This window comes from Rhinolophus sinicus, linkage group LG02 (assembly GCF_036562045.2).
Source record: "Rhinolophus sinicus isolate RSC01 linkage group LG02, ASM3656204v1, whole genome shotgun sequence".
Classification (NCBI taxonomy): Eukaryota; Metazoa; Chordata; class Mammalia; order Chiroptera; family Rhinolophidae; genus Rhinolophus; species Rhinolophus sinicus.
In genome coordinates, this window is record NC_133752.1 from 131,554,208 (window position 1) to 131,574,641 (window position 20,434).

Genomic DNA, 20,434 nt, shown 5'->3' on the forward strand with positions numbered 1-20,434 from the left:
ATATGGCTCTCAACTTTTTCTGTCTGATTTATTTCGCTTAGCATTATAATCTCAAGATCCATCCATGTTGTCGTAAATGACTGATGAACAGCCATCTGTTTTTAAAATGTCATGTGCCTTATATTTTAAGAGAAAGATCCTGAGTCATTTTTAATGCAGTGAATTCTAAGAACTAATAGCTGATTTGAATGTTCTATAAGTGGGATTATGATGTGTGAATTAGTGGGCACCTGCTTTTTTCTCTCCTTTTGCGGAAGATTAATCCATGCTGTGGTATGAGCTTTAGTTCTTCTTCTTCTTCTTCTTCTTCTTCTTCTTCTTCTTCTTCTTCTTCTTCTTCTTCTTCTTCCTTCTTCCTTCTTCCTTCCTCCTTCCTCCTTCCTCTTCCTCTCCTCCTTCTCCTTCCTCCTCCTCCTCCTTCCTCTTTTTTCAATGCTGCATTATTCCATCTATCAAATAAAACACTATATTTTTCCAGTACAGTCATGATTAATATTCATGTTGTTGAAATCGAGAGTCCTTATGACTTTAATTAAATTTAGTTTTAAACCCTAAACTATACAAATCATACCTCTCTGCCTCTCTCCACTCCTTAGAGATTAGCCTTTCCCCTGGATAATCAGCAACCTCCCAGGCAGCAGAAGACAGTGTCCTGGACCTGACTAATGGTCACAAGGTCTGCACCCCTGGCAGGCTAAGGACAACATCTTGACCTAAGTTCTATTTCAGCTTCTGAGGCTTAGATGAAACAACCCCTTGGTTACTTTTCATGAGACCTGATAGGAACACTGGAAAAGACCTCCCAGCTGTCCTCAAGACCTGAAGAAATGACTTATTATCTTTACCTCACCTCCGCCCAATCAGCTCCCAGCACGACTCTAAACCCCTAACCCACAGTATCCTGTGATTTTTGCCCTATGTGCAATCGGGGAGTTTGGGTTTTGGAGCATTACCTTCCCATCTCCGTTATTGGCCAATTCCACATTAATCTATTTTTTTCTATACTGCAAACGCCTTCTTGTTCATTTCTTTGGGTCAGTGCACAAAGGCAGGCAGACCCAAGGAAAACCATTAAGGTTCCAGTAATATTGTTTTTATCTTGTTTCTTTCACTTGTAAACAGTGATGTTTTCTGTATTCTTTGGTTTTGTTCTATGTGCACATATAAAATAAATTCTCTAAGCTCTACAGCTAGAAATAAAATTATTGGCTGCTAAGGTATATATATTTTCAGCTTTACTAGATAATACCAAAATTTTCTAAAATGGTTACATAAATTTATAATTTGCATTAGCAATTATTATTATTTAAGGATCAAGAAATTTTTCTACAGTGGGTGTCAAACTTCATAATTTTTTCCAGTCTAATAGTGTCCATTTTATTTTAGTATTTTATGGATTTTCTACTTTTTGCCATTTTACTTTTTTGTGTATTTTGTGGATTTTTCACTTTTCCCCTACACATTAGATCCTTGGCTATTGTTGAGTGAAATGATGCCTCCATTTCTTCTAGGAGCTTAAGTATGACCTAGAGCCTTAGGTTTAAATTTCCAAGGTCAGTCCTACTCCAAATTTACCATTTGATCCACCTATATTTTATTTCTCATGCTTAATTTATTTAAACACCAGCAGGAATTGCAATGCAATAACTCCTGAGAATGGAATTGATGTCCAATATTGTATATTAATTCCGGATTCTTTTTCATTCAGTTTATGTATGTTTTTTGAATAGTAAAGTCTCCTTTTGCTAACTGTTGAGTGGCAGCTTTAGTTTGCACTTGAAAGCTGATACGGGGACTTATTAAATAATCCCACAGAATACTTAAAATGAACATCTCATGAAACAGCTAGGGACTTGGGCCTGGGGCTGAAGGAATACCAAATGGCATCCCAGGAGGAATGCTGGATAAGCTGACTTCAATAGTGCCGCCACCCCATAACGCCCTACACAAAAATGCGGAAGTAGCTGCTTATTATCTCCCTTCTAACAGTTTCCTCACAAGCAGATGTGGAAACCACGGTTCTGCATGCACAGTTGATCAATGTTTTACCGCTCTAGGCCCTTCCTGGGGTGGTGATAATGAGCACTCCTCTGTCTTGCCCGCCCTGCACAGATACAGTACCCAGGCAACGTAGCAGGTAAAGAAAACCTGCCACTTTCAGAAAGCCTGCCTTTCCGCACAAGCTTGCTTGTCCCCAGCTTGTAACAAACAGCCAGGCAGAGCCATCCCCCGGGGTCAGTGTGGAGGACCTTCCTTTCCTCTGCGCTGAGGACACCAGAGGCTTCCAGGGAGGTCCCGAAGCAGACTGAACCCAGAACAGAAACCAGGTTCTTCTCTTCGTGTGAGAAAGAATTCAAGAGCGAGACAAATGTAAGAAAGTGCAGGGAGTTTAATTAAAGAGAAAGTATACACTTAAAGAAGGAAGTGCGGGCAAACTCAGAGATGGCGTCACCCAAGAAGGTCTTCATTAGGGTTTTTAGTTCTCTGATTAGGTTGGTGCAAAAGCGATTGCGGTTTCTGCAATTATTTGTAACCTTTTAAACCGCAATCACTTTTTCACCAACCTAATAGGAGGAGCAATTTGGGAATGTAACCCTGTCTCCTCCTCTCTAGGGTGTGATCTCTGTTTCCCTCCTTTTTGTCCTTACTTGGTTTCTCCGGAACTGTCATGGCATCAAATGCATGATGGGGTCACGGTAACCGCAATGTAAAAGAGATTATAATGATATTAAAATCAGCTAAAGGTCAGGCCCGAGTCATGGATACTGGCCCTGTTAGATGAAACTAGTTCTTGTTTATCTCTAGCTGCAGGTATCCGAGTGGTTCCTTGTTTTACTTCCTTAAAGGGTAGTGTCTCATTCGGTCTCCTGGAGGGGTGGTGGACACATACCCTAGGCTATCCATCCTGTCTCATGCGTCCCTTGTGCTTGAGCATAAGTTTAATAAAATTTGGGAAGTTTTCTGAGGTTTCCTCTTGATTTCTACCTTGGGAAACCCAAGAACCCTAATGCTGGTAACACTCATGAGATAAATTTATGTTAGAGCTGTGTAAGTTTGATTCTCATACTAAAGAATTCACATCCAAGGAGATTATTCTATTATTTTAATCTCTGAAGTCAGCAAGTCTCCAAAACTCTTTTCATACTTTGGCCACTATTTGAGCAGACACCATGCCTCTCATTTAAAGGATTCCTGTTTCCTTACAATGTCGGTGATTCAGATATTTAATTTGGCTTTGAGTAACATCTAAATCAATTATTTTTATTTTGAATGCACATTAAATACAAAATTCGGGATTGGCACTCAAAAAAGAGGTTATTACATAGTTCCATTTATGAAAAATATCTAATTTAAGATTGATAATTTAATAGCTAATATTTAATTTTAAGAAAGCTGTTGCGATTTTCCCATGTCTAGAAATACAGTAAAGGAAGGTACAAGTCATAACCCGAACATTGCTTAAATCCTGTTTACTCTTTTCTCCTACTTTTAGACATCTCTGTCTTGATTCTTATTTGTCAAAACCAAAAAATATTCTCTCACTTGACCCACTGACTTGTTCTGCCTTTCTTTCTCAGGTCTTTATGATTTCTATTGACTCAAATAATTGCTTCTTGTGCTCCTCACTCAAACTCTTCATTGCCCTTTCTTCAGATATGCATAATTGTAACAGTGAAATGCTCAGTCTCTCTGATCCCATCTTGTTTGGGCCTGTGTGTTCCCATAGCCTTCAGGCTAATAGCTCCTGCTTTGCACATGCGAATCAAGGACTAATTCTGCTTGGGACCTGAGTTTTTTTTTTAAAAAACCAGCCACTCCCACTTTCCTGTCCCTTGATTTAAAAGAAGCCTGATCTTTGGGCTCTATTAAGACAGAGTTGAGGAATCTCGAAGGCTCCCATCTTCTTCATTAGGTGCCTTCTCAATCAATAAACATTCCCTTACTCCAAACTCTGACGTTTCGAATAATGGGCTTTTTGAAGCACCAGGCACACAAACTTTGGGATTGGTAACATAAAGAAACAATAGATCTAGGAATAGACACAACACAATAGGGGGAGGGGAGGATAAAGCTGGGCTGACAATTTCAGACTATGAAACTTAGAACACTCCCACAATAAGATTCCTGCCACATTTTGTACACTCTGTACCTAGTTAAGAATAGGGTTGATCATCCCCTACAGTGCTTTCCACTGTGTTTCCTGAAGTCTCTTGTAGAACTTAGATTTATCTCTAGTTGACTCATGTAAGTCCCACCCTCATTCTCAGTCCTTTCTTCTCCACTCATGGGGTTTAAGAGGAGCTCTCCAGTGATTCTGCCCACTTGTTTCCCAATTTAATTGAGAATTACTCAGCAGCTGAGCTGGTCTCATCTTTCCCATACTTGTAGGACTTTCTAAACATATTAGACTTGTTCATTATACCCTTATTTTTCAAATGTGGCTTATCATCAAATCACCTGAAACCGTTAGAAGAAATTTGATTTTTGTGCTATGTTCCAGATCTATTGAATCAAATCTCCTGTGTAGAGGCCCGGGAACAGCACCTCACTTCCCATGCAATTCTAATGATGAACAAATTTTGGGAAACATTGGGCTAGATGACCTCCAAAGCCCTTTCTAGCTTCTGATTTCTAAGTCTATTTTAGGAAAGAAATGTTCACTTTAATGTACCACATTTACTTAAACTGAGTAAAATTTCATGGCAATTAAATAATCAAACTCTGCAAATCAAAAAAAAAACACACGTGTTATAGCAGAAATAGAAGCAAAATTCTCAATCTAGTTATGACTATGATGACACATTTTGGTACAGTAATCAAAGAAAAAATATGGTGATTTTTTTTTTTTTGTCTTTGAAGCTAATCCATATGTCCTTGAAAATATAATTACAAATATAGCTAAACTTTCAGTGATAAATTGCTCTTTGAATATTTTCTCCTAAAATGTGGAAAATGGAATATATGTGGGGAAATAAATATTACATTATTTACAGTTCATTTAGTATTATTTCCAGTGAAACAATTGTTTCCTTGACTCGCTCATTATATCCAAATTTATCAAAATCACATTAGGTTAATATTAGAATTAACCACATTAAAAGTTTTAACTTGCTCAGTTTTGATTTTTTTACTAGTTTGCATCTTAAAACAATGCATTTACAAACTATTAACATATGTAGCCAATAGCACGTGAAATTTAAAAAGATATTGGTCCTACATCTCCACTACTTACCTATGATAAACTCTCTTCTACTTTAAAAACTACTACACTTTCCATCCACCTTTCCCAACCAATACAGATCCTCAATATTTTCACACAGAAAAAAATCATGTTCAATTTATTATTGGTAATAATCAATAAGTAAAGTTTCTTTGATAATGCCATGACAATGTACATAATTGAATAGCTAAATTCAAAATAAGAGTAAAGTTTATACCTTTCAACTCATATTTAACTACCCCTGAAATCATTTTAATAATCAAATACTGACAGTCAAGACATTTTCCCTCTTTTGCTAAGGTGAGTACAATAATTGGAATTCTCATCATCAGAATGGAAACTACCGTCTTCTATAGTTTGTCAGCATTAGGAACAAAGGCTTCTTCAACAATCATTATACTAAATGTATCAGGAAATTCTTGATTACTAAGATAAAACAGTAAATCAGTAAATAGCTTCACCCTTATCTTTAGGAACATCTCCCAAATTCAGTTATCTAAGGAATGGATTGTTCAACTAGCACCTTGTCAGCACTCCTTTCTTCCTTCTTTCCTTCCTTCCTTCCTCCCTCCCTTCCTTCCTTCCTTCCTTCCTTCCTTCCTTCATTTCTTCCTTCCTTCTTTCCTTCCTTTGTTCCTTCCTTTTCTCTCTCTTTTTCCCTCCCTCCTTCCCTTTCTCTCTTTCTTTCTTTGTGGTCTTTAGATAATCCGTGGTTGACAATCTTCTGTTTTTATTTTAAAAATTTGTAATTTTTATTCTTATTGACTATAATGATACTTTTACATGGACTATTTATATGAATTATTATCACATTGTAGAAAAGAATGTGTTATATATTTTGCTTTGTTTTGGTGTTTAAAGAATACACAAAACTATTACGTCAATTTGTACTTTATACTTTTTTTAAATGATGAAATAATCATTAATATAATTATATTAATAAACCAAAGGAAGAACATTTTTGACTATCTCAATAAAGATACAAAAAACTGAGACAAATTTCAAACAATTATTTTTAAATAACCTAGTGTACCTACACATATACAGATAAAAATTATAGTCAATATTTTGATTAGCACTTAAAATAAACAAAAACAAAATCTACAAGAATATCTGTATTATTGGATTTTGAATAACCTTGGTTTTCCTTTTTGGTGATTCTTTGTAATTTCATAATTTTCTAATTATTTCAAAGGTTTATTTATTTGTTATCATTAAAGGTGAAGATAGTGGGTGATCTCAGTACTATAAAATATGATTATAAATATTTAAAAATTGATTGAAGTGAGACTATAGCTCATTTTTTTATTTGGGCATTTTGTATTTTATCATGTATTTGCGATGAAATAAACATGCATGCAGTTTTAGAAAATTATAAATATTTAATATAAGTACATTTTAAAATGTATAATCAAATCTAAAAATATTTTAATGAACAGTTGAGATGTTATAAAACATGAAAAAAATATTCATTTTATGTAACAAATAACAATATAGTAGTAACTTTTAATACAAGATGGATTGGCAAATAGATATAAGTAATTATTTCTCAATGTGGTCTTTTCAATAATATGTTTATAAAAATCTTTGCAATCCATATTAGAATATTTGAAAATGGATAAACAAGAATTTAATAATTTAGTCACAATGGTAATAGAATAACATTTCATTACAGGGATATTTTACTTAAAATTGCTCTCAATGCATTACTTTGCCAGTAGATATTAATGCATTAGAAAGTGATTCTGTTATAATAGGGCCAAATCCCTGGATAGTTATGAATAATTGGTTTCCATAATGTTACGCTTCATGTAGAAAAATATGTCATCATTATCATTTTTTACTGTGTATTAAGAATAGGAAGACTTACAAAGCACATTCATTCATTTAGTTAACACTATTTATTGAGTGGCTACTATGTTCACTATTCCAGATACTTGGGAAACTATTAGTGAATAGAACCTATCACTCCTCTACATCATGGTAGATATGTCAGTGGAGGAAGAATGAACTCTTACACAGGTTCACTCTGTGCTAGGTACCATTCTAAGTGTTTTCCAATATTAAGCCATTTCTTCCCCAATTTACAAAATTGGTACTCATCTTCTGTATTTTAGGGATGGGGAAACTGAAGCAGAAGCACAAATAGTTTACGGGACTCTCTGAAGTTATACAACTAGCGAGTGGCAGAGATAGGATTCAAACTTTGAAGCAGGATGCCTCCAAGGCTGTGCTTTTAAACAGTATGCAAAGTCACCTCATTTTCCATAAGAAGTAAATGCCAGATAGTTGATAAAGTTATTTTCTAAGTTAAATATCATCCTTAACCACAAATTATGCTTTCTTTATTCTTTAAATTGCTACACTTGCATCAAAAGAAAATAAAGGCAGAGATATATTTTTTTTCTTTGTCTCTTTTACAGAAGCTGAGAATTTTATTGTATGGTATCATTGAAACAACTTTTGTTGCCACTGCTATTATTGCAAATAATTTGCATTTCAAACATAAACCCAGACAATTGCAACTTCTTATAACCACTGTGTATCCAACTCATTTAGCCTTTAACTAAAGTATACATTAAGTGTAGCAGAAAATTCCCTCACCATTTAAGATACATTAAAATGAATTTTATCAATATACCAGGAGACATTTAATTGCATTATTTATTAGCATAAGTTGGCATCAATTCCTAATTAAAAAAATCTAGGAATAATCATTACGTATGTTTTAAAAATGATACATCAAGAAAAACGTTTTCTCTATATAAACTTACATATTTATTAAAATAGAAAATAGTGCACTAATGGATTGCACTGTGCCTAGGAGAATTCTAGATGCAGTCGTGAAGGAAATCCTGAATCCCTGTAATTCTCAACTCTTTGTTGGAAGGACTCAACACGAAAATCAATTTGCTAGTGGAGCATGTACACTGGAAGTTGTGATTTCTCTGAAGAGAACAGACGAGCTTTGTTGTCTGAGCTATGTGGAGAGAATCTAAAGCAATGGCTGCAGTTTTTGCAGCTACCAGAACAGCCTTGGTTGGTGGATATTTCTGCAACCTGAAGAGCAGTGGAGGAAGGATCCACTTCCCAATCAATTGTGTACCATCTTTTTGGAGTCCACATGATTCTTTTGGTACACGGAGTGGAAATGTGGAGTTAGAATACATTACTGTCTTGACATGCATCTGGTCCTTTCATTTGGAGAGGTGCCCTCTCATTTGTACCAAGCCTCTCACTTGTACTAGGAAAGGTTTTAGATGATCAGTTCTTGCATTTCACATCTCAGGGAGTGGATCTCCATTATTTAAATCATTAAATGTTAGTCCGTCAAACAAAGATCACTGTTTTTTCTACTGGCTGCAGAATTAAAACTGCAAAAGAGACCCCAGAAATCAGACTTGAATTGTCAAGTCTGTGAACCCACACAGTAGGTTAAAAAATTATCACCTAATTAAATTGATTTATCAACTTGAATATGAAAAATTAAAACAACTGGTGTCCACTTTGGATTAATAAAGAGAAGCTTAGAGAGCTATCCATATAATAAAATTGAAGAAGAAAACATATACTATGCAGCTGGAAATGATTTTTCAATCTTACGATTTAAAACTCAAAAGGAGAATGGCTCCTGTTGAAAACTTATCTGGGTGAAAAATAAATATTACAGAGTACAGAGGAAAAATTCAAAGAAATACACAATTGAAAAGAAAAGAGACTTAGAAGATAATGGTTTATAGTTTCTTTTAATTTAAATAGATTATATTGTTATTGAATATTTCAATTTAAGGACCAAAAACAGATTTTTTTGAAGCAGAAAGAGACTATATAGAAATATAATGATAGTTTGACATTCAGTAATTCTAAATGATTTAAATGAAGCCCAGTAATTGAGAGTTGGAGAAGAGCAGGTGATTGCAATGTAGTGTTGTAAGTGTTAAAATATGAGGATTTCTCTGGGATGGTATAGCATATTTTGGAGGGGCAAATATACCATACTGATGGTAGTCAGGGAGTATCTTTGATGGAGCAAAGCTAAATTCTGAATGGGGAAAATGAGATAGCCAAATAAAGTGGTGCTGGTATTCTAGCCTGAGAGAAGAGCCTGTAAATAGGCAAGAGCTTAAGAGAAAAGATCATGTCGACATTAAAAGGTGACTCAATGATATTGGAGCAAGCAGTGAAAAAAAGAAAAGACGAATATGGAGAACTAAGGAAAAATCCAAATGATAAGGGTTTTTTTTTGTTGTTGTTTTTTTTTTTTCTTTTAGCGCTGTATTTTGACTCATCTTGGTTAACATTATAGCAAAAAGTATGAGAAACAATAAGAGGCAGAAGAGAATGTTGACACAAGTGCTTTTGAGAATGAAAAAGAGGGAGTCAGTCATTATCTTTTCTGTATCAAAAAAGAAAGCAGAAAAAATATTTACAAATCAGATGCCATCAAGACACGGAATAAATAGGTTTGGTGGGGGCATTGGCAGTGTTTAAAATAGGATTATGTGTATTTTTGTACCTTGTAATGGTAAAATTGAACTCTTGATATGCTAGGAATTGAAAGATAGGATCATACAATGGTTAAGAGCACATGGCCACTGGAGCCTGATAAACTGGGCAGAATTCTGACTCACCCATCAATTAATTTTATGATTTTGAAAAAAGTCAGTTGATTTCTTCCTGCCTTAGTTCCCTTACCAATAGAGATAAAAACTTGAATGAAAATGCCCAACTCAGAGTAGTGATAATGAAATAGTAGTGAAAACACAGCCTGCCCAGTATAAGCAGTATATAAAGGACTGTTTTGCTATTTTTATTGACTGAAAAATGGGAAAAGTTCTGTACATTCTTCTTTACCTACAATGAGGAAAAAAGTAAATGTTTATTTGGGTGGAATTAAATCTTACACTTGAAGTTATGATTACTATAAGCTTGTTTCACATGTTTGTTGCAGGGAATCGTATTAGATTCATTTGACATCTGTACAATAAATTATGACTGATCAATTATATTTGTCATAGGAAATTGAATTTAACTTATGTAAAATACAAAGTATACACGAGCATTGTTATGATTAACTTTCTATCTACGACCTCTAAAGCACCTTTTTATTTGTCACAATACTTTCCTTGTTTTCAGAAAGTATCACATCATTTTGTCTTGACAATCTTCCTATATGCCCAATGGAAAAATAAATTGTTGGCAACATATTGCATCCCACCCCCACCTGCCCAAAAAAAAGACATGAAGTGTATTTTTCAACAGGATGAAATCAAGATAAATGTTTGGTTTTGGCCACCAAGAAGCTTATCTTGAACCTAAGTTATTTAATCTCAACTACTACTACTCATGGTCAGCCATAGCCTTGATAAGGATGGGGTGATCATACATCTCAGTTAATACCTATTTGTCCCAGCGTAATTACTACGTCTCCTGCTACATATTTCAAAGGATTCCCAGTTTGGAGAATAAATTATTTGGTCACCCTAGGCAATGGATACTGCCTATGTAAAAGCCCTTTCGGTGAAATTTGTTGTAGGAATTAAACATTAAGTTAATAAACATGGTTGATCTAAAATAATGACTGATTTAGCAACAGGCCAAGTTTTGTTATCTGAAGAGATCTAGGAATAGGGCCTCCTCAGAATGATCTGTCCCTGCACCGATGCCTGAACTCCCCAGTAGAGATTCATTCCCGTTGCCTATTTAAGACAGACAGAAAAAGAGATATCACTTTTATGGTGTTCCAGCCAAAAACGTATCCTCAGGATTTAATCACAAGGAAACTTCACACAAGTCCAATTTGAGGAAGGTTCTATAAAATAATTAGTCTATCTCTATAAAAAGACATTCTCATGAAAGGCAAAAGAATGTCTGAAAAATCAGTCTAGATTAAAAAGACTAAGATACATAACATGTAAATGTGCTATATGATATTGGATTGATTCCAAGGCAGGAAAGGGTTAATTCAGCATGTTTGGTTGCTCACACACTGCACATTCCAGAGGAAGGCCTGTCTTCCTGACTAGCCCTGGGTTGGCTCCTGGGAAATAACTCTTGAGCAATGGGACTTTTCTGATTGTTAAGAAAGGTTTTGCGTGCCTGAGGTCTTGGGCCATACTGTATCAATTTGACCAGATGAATTTACCAATGTGATGTATGGTGAACACCTTTCTGCTGGCGTGTGGGGACGATCGGGGGAAAATTGGTGTCTGAGTAGTTGAGGTGAGCCAGACAGGTGGTGGATGCTTACGTGCCTGACCTCCAATAAAACCCTGAACTCCAAAGCTTAGGTGAACATCCGTCATTTGCAAAACTTCTCATGTGTTTCCATACATCCTTGCTCAGAGAATTAAGGGTATCCCTTTATGACTCCATTGTGAGGAGACACACTTTTAAGCTTGCATTTGTTTTCTCCTGGAGTTGGTCCCATGTGCCTTTTCCCTTTACTGATTTTAATCAGTATCCGTTCAGTATAATAAAATATAACCGTGAATATAATAGCTTCTCTGCATCCAGTGAGTAATTCTAGAATTATCAAACCTGAGGTGGCTTTGGGAACCCCTGACATAGTTCCAATATTGGAAAAAATTGCTGTGTAGGACATTATTAGAATGATTATTGAAAATGGAGGATGGATTGCAAATTAGATTAAAATATTTTATCAATGTTAAAATTCCCGAATTTGATAACTGTAATATATTTGTTCAAGAGATTATCCTTGTTCTTGGGAAATATGCATTGAAGCATTGTGGGGCCCAAGGGCAAGATGACCACAACCTAGTATCAAATAGTTCAAAAAATATGTATATACACAACTAGAGAGAAAAATAAAGCAAATGTGTCAAAATACTAAGAATTGGTGGATTAGGGTAAAATGTGTATGTGAGTTCTTTCATATTACTCCTTGCAACTTTTCTCTAAGTTTAAAATTATATCAAAATACAAAATTAAAGTAGAAACCTCTGTAAAGGGTTATATATGGCTGTGGATGTGGGTGTATTTAATCTTTTAATGTGAATTTACTTCCTGAGCTTTCTAAATATTCACCAAAGAACTGCATTGAGTAAGTAAATAGAAGGTGCAGAAATAGCTCAATCATTTAACAGACAGAATTAAATTACTGGGCAGCTGGATGTTGGCCTTAAGGTGAAAATTGTCACTAAAAAGACAAAAGGAAGGGTGCTGAAAAAAGATGTCAATTACCAGAATGGGTATGTAGTCTCTGATAAGATGGGCCAAAGATAAATTGGTAGGCACTGGCTGGGAAACAAAGCCTTGCATACTAAGTTGGCCGAAAATAATGATGACAATTGTTTTTCCTGGTTAAGCATGGGATTCGGAGATTATGACCGACAATGATCCAGATATGCAGATGGGTGCTGTTGGGATAAAGTCTGGCACGGTATAAAGAATGGGTTTCCAAACAGGTGACAAAACACAGCTATGGAATTCAGGGAACAAACAATTTTCAGGGATTCACACTGACAAATTCTAAGTATCAGACAACTCTGGAAGAAATTAACAAGCATCCAAATGTGATGAAAGCTGAAAAAAAGAAAAACAGACTTCAGGTCTCAAGTGTTGGTGAGAACAGCTAGATTAACAAGAGGAAATGTTGAGTAATCAACCATTGACATAGAGAGGTTCCCAGCAGCTGAGAAGGGACAGAGTTTGCAGGGGGGAATTAAATGGTCCCAGCTGGGCAATTTGGAGGGCTTCAAGAAAAGAGTGCCAGGCTGTCATGGCAATTGCTTTTTCCAAAAAAATTTCTAAGGCTGCCAAATAAAAGAGATGCTAAAAAAGAGTGGGAAGAAAAATAGATTTGGGATTAATATAAATCTGCATTTAAAACTTGTCTCTACCATTTATTGCTTATATGACCTTTATCAGACCTCATAGTATAGATTTCAGAGGCCTACTTTTAGAATTAAAATATGTAAAGCTTTTGGTTCAGTGCGTGGCACAAAGATTGCACTTAGTAAATGGTAGATATTATTATTATGGATGGAATGAGAGATTGCATACCATTCTCTTTTTCTTCTCCCAACTGATAAGTGATAAGAGTAGTAGGCTTGTTGATTTCTAGCTTGATTGGCCAAAATAAAAATCATTTAAGACAAAAGTCTTCTTGTGCTATAAAAACTCTACATAGTGATAATCTGCCTCTGAACTTTGCTTTCCCAGTGAGGGATGGATCACACATAACATTGATTTTAAACTCTACCATGCAAATTGAGAGTAGAAGCTGGCTAGTGTCCCAACTGTTGTGGGGAGACTCAAATGTAAATGAGATCTTATGTTCTGCAAATCCGAGGCCCATAGCTGGGAGGAAAACATTAAGCCATATAACCAAACTAGGTTGAAGCTTCTAGTTGTAAATGCCAGGGGATGTCCTTCATATTTACACTGGGCTTAGAATCCTGCCTAACTGGGAATCTAACAGAAATATAAATTACATGTAATTTAAATATGTAAAGTGTGGACTGAAGTGAGAGAATAGAAAAATAATTATAAAATTAATTCAATCACAATTATACCGCCATGTAAACAAGATTATTTTTTAAAAATTAGCACTTTTCTTTCTTCTTCAACTCTTTATTTCATAATTGTCTATTTGCTGGAAATATTTTTGTGATGATGATTTATCTTTGTCCACATTATCTCACTAGATTTTTACAGCAACTCTGAGTTGTGAAGGGCATATGCTATTTTCATTTTATAAATAACAAACCTGAAGTTCAGAGAGTTCATTTAAACTGCCCAAGGTCACCCAGAGGATCCAGCAAAGATGTGGAATTGTATCCTCTCATTCCAAAACAAGCATGGTTTCTCATTCATTATTCTGACACAGTTTCTAATAGCTCAACGCTGTATTCCTAGGAAGAAACTGGCCCCCGTATAGTGCCTGTCTGAGAAAACTCAGTTACCAAGAGACCTCATTGCTTGTTCCAGCCAACTCCTGAGAATAGAGTCCCTGTATCCCAGTGGCTGGAGGCAGGGTGGGGCGGGGGAAGGAGCCTAACTCAGACAAGTGCCCGTTAGCAAATGGGTTTCACATGGACCAACCCATTCTTCCAGTTCTTTGTAATTTTTCACTTGCCTGACTGTATGGAGGCCCGGCTCACCTCCGTCCTTGTTCCTTAATTCTCCCTTTTTAATGCCCAGTCACCTCTGTACAAATCGATGAGCACCTCTCTCCCTTATTATGATGATCTGGAATAAAGTCTTGCTTGCCTGTTTTACCTTGGTGTAATTTTTGCATTGACATGCTCAATTACCCTAAATATTTATTTAGAAAGGATATGCTGACTTCAGATGAAAGAGGCACTTAGTGTCAATCTAACTAAAAGCTAGACACAAGAAGTATGTGAAAATAACAACCCCAGTTGATACTGATACCAGGTTTCTATTTTTTGCCTTACTTTCATTTGTTTGTTTGCCTTATTGTTGGCTTATATAATTCTCAGAATTAAATATCGCACTCCACTTTTGTCTCCTTTGTCATTTGAGAGGTATAATTTCTGACTAGATGCAGGAAGAGGTATTGAGTTAATGGAGGAGAATTATTTAACTTCCTCCTAAAGTTTCAGTTATGTAGTATAAGGACAAAATAAAATTCCCAATTTTCTTTTCTTCTTTCTTCCTTTAAAAAAATTTAATTACATAAAGCATCTCTAATGAGATGAAGAGCCGAATAAGCTTAATCTCTAGGATATTCAAACGTGGGGATTGGCACACATCAATTTTTTCCTTGTCATTTAAGCATGTAACTTCTTAGGAATTATGAGAACTGAAAATATGCTCTTGAGAGGTCCAGCTGACTTACACTTACATTGAAATCAAAGCAAGCTGAAATATTTCAGAGGGAAACAGTAGAACAGTAGTGGTTCCTGGCTAAGAATGAGATCATTCCAAGTACCATTAGAATTATACAAGTGACATAATAAAGGCTTTAACAAAAGATGGGAAATGTGGATGAATAAAATGAAGTGGATGCAAGAGGCTTTTGGAGGTAGATTTGTCATGAATCTGTGATGAAGTTTGGTGGATGAAGGAGGAGGGAAAAATCATGTCTAAAGTTTCTTGCTTGGGGCACGGCAGATGATCAGGAGCAAAGCAAGTCAGTATGTGGTATATTGGAAAGATAATTTGTTTCTAATCTTGGATCTGCCTCAACAAATTGTATAACCTTATAGGAGTCTATTAAAAGCCGGAGTTTGATTCTTTATCCAATTTATCTTGATATTCCTTTTCAGCAGTAGAGATCTAGTATATTTGAAGTAAATCTATCATCTTTGCAATGAATGATCTCTTTCAAATCATGATAACATGCATTTATCAAATATCTATTTTGGGGTCATTATAAACCGGAGAATTGAGAGAGACACAAATTAAGGACATTACATGTATAAAGACTGTGGAAGAATAATTACCTGTATGATATATGTATAAAATAATAAAGCTATAATTATTTAAATTTCAGTATTTATGTTATAAGGTCAATACTACAGAAGTTTAATCATTGTAAGACAAATTAATAAAGAAGTCATTATCTATTCAAAAAAGTTACTTTAAAAGTGCCAAATACAAAGAAATTATATCAAACAACAGTCACGATAAATTTGCTAAATTTTGTGACTGGTATAGAGAAGAGCCCGGCTTAAATTTAGACATGCCAGATTCCAAAACAAATGCGCTTTTGTCTACATCCTTGTTAGACCTTAGCATTATATAACTTACTTTCAATAATTAAAAAGATTGTTGCCTTCTTACAAGAAGCATAACAAATACATTGGCCCTATTCTAATATGATTTCACTGATATGTGGGATATAAAACTGAAAGCAACAAAGGAACAAGACAAACAAAGAAACAAAAACTCATAGACACAAACAACTATTTAGTGGTTACCAGAGGGTAAGTGGGGAGGGGGTGGTAGATGAGGGTAAAGGGGTCAAATATATGGTGATGGAAGGAGAACTGAGCCTGGGTGTTGACCACACAATATGATATATAGATGATATATTACAGAATTGTACACTTGAAGCATGTAATTTTACTAACCATTGTCACCTCAATAAATTTTAATTAAAAATATGTACAATTAGATACAACTAATATTTCAGAGAAACTGATATAGTACTTCAATATATTGATTTGTTATTGAAATTTTTGAAGCAAATATCAGTCAAAACAAACCATCTCCAGTTGAAATTTATAAGAATTGAGTTATGCTGCCATCTAGTGATCATTTGGTTACTGATATTCCTGGAGTATCAAAAAATTTCAAGAAACGGGAGATTTTTGTAAGTGCAAAACATAGGCTAACAAAGGTAACAAAGGTAACAAAGGCTGACATAGAGTTATATGGTAAATTCCATACAAATTGAAATTATGGCTAAAATAATAACGAAAGAGTGATATTAATGAAAAAGTTTATTATTCTTAATATTTTTCTCTTCTAAAGTGAAATCTGCCTCAGTGGAATTTACATAAAAGTCTAATTAAGTCCTTTAGTAGAATTTCTGCACTCTCCATTCTATGGATTCTATGTTTTTCTGTCTTATTATTTTACATAAATATTCATCATAAGTTACAATTAGTGTCAATTTGGATATATATATATATATATATATATATATATATATATATATTTAATTATATTATTCTAACTAGCTTGTAGATGGGAAAGGATGATCTGTCAGAATGGATGGTTTCCAGAAAAACCCACAAGGTCCACCTCTATGGTTGCACAAGGAAAATTAACTCCAAATCAAATTCATGTTCAAATTCAGCTTTGGGCAGGTGGCATTTGGTTTGGTAAAGTCTGATCTGGGCTTACTTTGTTCCGAAATGTTACATGAATTTATAGCAAACTTTAAAAGTTAACTACTTCCTATCAATTCTATATATCGGGGTTGAAAAAAACAATAGTAAAAGGAATGCTTAGAAAAGGCAACAGCAAGATTGGCCATCACTCTTCTGATGAGGCCTGTGAGGTCCAGTACAGTAGCCACTAGCCACATACAGCTACTTAGCGCTAGAATGTGGCTAGTCCAGATTGCCACGTGATGTGAGTGTAAAACACACAATGGATTTTGAAGACCTGGTACAAAAAAATGCAAAATATCTCTGTAATACTACTCTGCAATACTGTTTATGAAGAAGAGAAAAGAAAGATAAAAATATGAATTATAAAATGGCAGTAACTACATCTCTACCAACAATTACTTTAAATGTAAATGGATTAAACGCTCCAATAAAAAGACACAGGATGGCTGAATGTATAAGAAAACAAGATCCTTACATATGCTGCCTATAAGAGACTCACTTCAGATCAAAAGACACAAACAGATAGAAAACAAAGGGATGGAAGAAGATATTTCATAAAAATGGAAATGAAAAACATAAGTTGGGGTACCAGTACTTACACCAGACAAAGTAGACTTTGAAACAAAGGCTATATTATGAGACAACGAAGGACCCAGTAATCCCATATCTGGGTATTTCTCTGAAGAAACCAAAAAAACTACTTCGAAAGAACATGTACATCCATATGTTCATTGCAGCATTATTTATAATTGCCAAGATATGGAGGCAGCCTGGGTGTTCATCAATGAATGAATTAATAAAGAAGAGGTACATATACATAATGTATTATTACTCAGCCATAAAAACAATGAAATCTTGTCTTCTGCAATGACATGGAAGGATCTAGACCATTTTATGCTAAGTGAAATAAGTTAGAGAAAGACAAATACCATAGGATTATACTTATATGTGGAATCTAAAAAACAACAAACAAAATTGAAAAAAATCAAACAAAACTGAAACAAACTCATAGATACAGAGAACATTTCGATGGTTGCCAGGTGTGAGTGGGTTTGGAGGTATATGTGAAAAGGTTACAAACTGAAGTTACAATTTGGTAGTTACAAAATAGTCACAGGGATGTAAAGTATAACATAGGGAATATAGTCAATAATGTTATAATAACTATGTATATGGTGTCAGATAGGTGCTAGATTTACTGGGGTGATCACTTTGTAAGTTACATAAGTATCTAATCACTATGTTCTACACTTGAAACTAACATGATATTGTATATCAACTGTAACTGAAAAAAAAAAAAAAAAGAAATTGTTTCCTTGTCCTCTCACCTGAGGATTTCTCTCTCAGAGTAAAGTGCTGGTTGCTTTCCCTATTCTCCCTTCCCTCATTTACGAACTCTACCTTTGTATCTTCCTTAAACTGACTCTACATAATTTCCCCTCAAGCCCAGGATGTACACAGTTACATCTTGGAAAGTGCATTTTTTACTTCAAATTCTAAAGAGGAAATCTGAGTCCACTGACACCTTCATTCTTCAGTGTTTCTTGTACCTGCTGCTGGCAAAGAGATCGCAAAATATTTAGAAAAGTCCTGTTTTTACCTTGATGTGGCAACATTTTCCATCCTTGACCTTTATGACATTTATACCTACCTAAGACCAATGGAATGAAGAGTTTAGCTCTTCAAGCATTAATTACATGAATTCTGATGATTTAATACCCTTCTTATACTAGATATATTTTTTCATTGCATTTCTTGGTAATATTTTGATTGCAAATGATAGTAGCTCAACTCTAGCTAGTTGAAATAAAAACTAAATTAATTACAAGGATATCCAAATCCCATAAAACAACAAAGTTGTACATAAGGCAGGTGTACAGGGAAACTATAGAAAGAATTAGAACTAGGATTTAGAAATCCATCGAAACTCTTTCCTCATTTCTTATATTTAATTATTTCTCTCTGGTTTGTTTATCTTTTCTAACTTTTGACTGATTTTTTTCTAATTATCAGAAAACATGACTGCTGAGTCCTAGGGGAAAAATTTAAAAACTAAGCAAAATATCTTCATAATTTTGTTCAATAGGAAACACTATTCTCCTAGTATTCACCCAGCTTCAAAACTTCACATTTATCTCCAAATGTCCCTTGCATTGCTTCTGTATTTATTTAGCCTAGCAATCTTTATTTGTGCAGTTCCCCTTGACTTTTCATCTCAACTACCACCATCCCAACTCAAGACTGCTCTACTCCTTCCTGGACTTTTCACTTTATCTTCTAACTCCACTTTTTTTTTTCTCTTCCAATGTGTTGGTATTCTAATTAAATATACAAACAATCCTCTAATGGCAATTACTGACTTAATTTGAAACTTTTTTGAATGAATGGATAAAGGTAGTATTAAGAAAACAAATGAGAAACAGAAACTTATAGACACAGATAATAGTTTAGTGGTTGCCAGAGGGTAAGAGGGGTGGGGGGTGGGGGGTGGGAGATGAGGGTAAGGGGGATCGAATATATGGTGATGGAAGGAGAACTGACTCTGGGTGATGAACACACAATGGGATTTATAGATGATGTAATACAGAATTGTACACCTGAAATCTATGTAATTTTACTAACAATTGTCACCCCAATAAATTTAATAAAATAAAATTAAAAAAAAAGAAAATATACAAAGGGATTTATAGATTCAATGCAATTCCTTTCAAAATCCCAATGGTATTTTTTTACAGAAATAGAAAAACAAAAAACAAAAAGAAACAAACATAAAATTCATAAGGAAACACAGAGACACTAAATAGCCAAAGCAATTTTGAGCAAGATTAAACAAAACTGAAGGCATCACACGTTCTGATTTCAAAATACATTACAAAGCCAAACTAAACAAAACAGTATGGTATTAGCATAAAACAGACATATAAACCAGTGGGACAAAATAGAGAGTGCAAAGATAAGCCTACATACATATGGTCAACTAACTTTGGACAAGAATACTAAGAATATGCAATGGGGAAAGCATAGTTCCTTCAGTAATGGTGTTGGGAAGAGTGGATCCACATGCAAAAGAATGAAATTGGACTCTTACAATGTACATGAAACTGAAATCAAAAAAGTTTAAAGATTTAAACATAAGACATGAAACCACAAAACTTGAGAAGAAAACATAGGTAAAAAGCTTCTTGATAAGACTTGGAAACAATCTCTTGGATATTGCATCAAAAACTGAAGAAATGAGAGTATTTATGTGAAATGAGAGGAATTATATCAAATGAGACAGCTTTTGCACAGCAAGAAAACAAAACAAAAAGATAACCTATAAAATGGGAGAAAATATTTGTAAACCCTATATCTGACAAAGAGTTAATATCCAAAAAATATA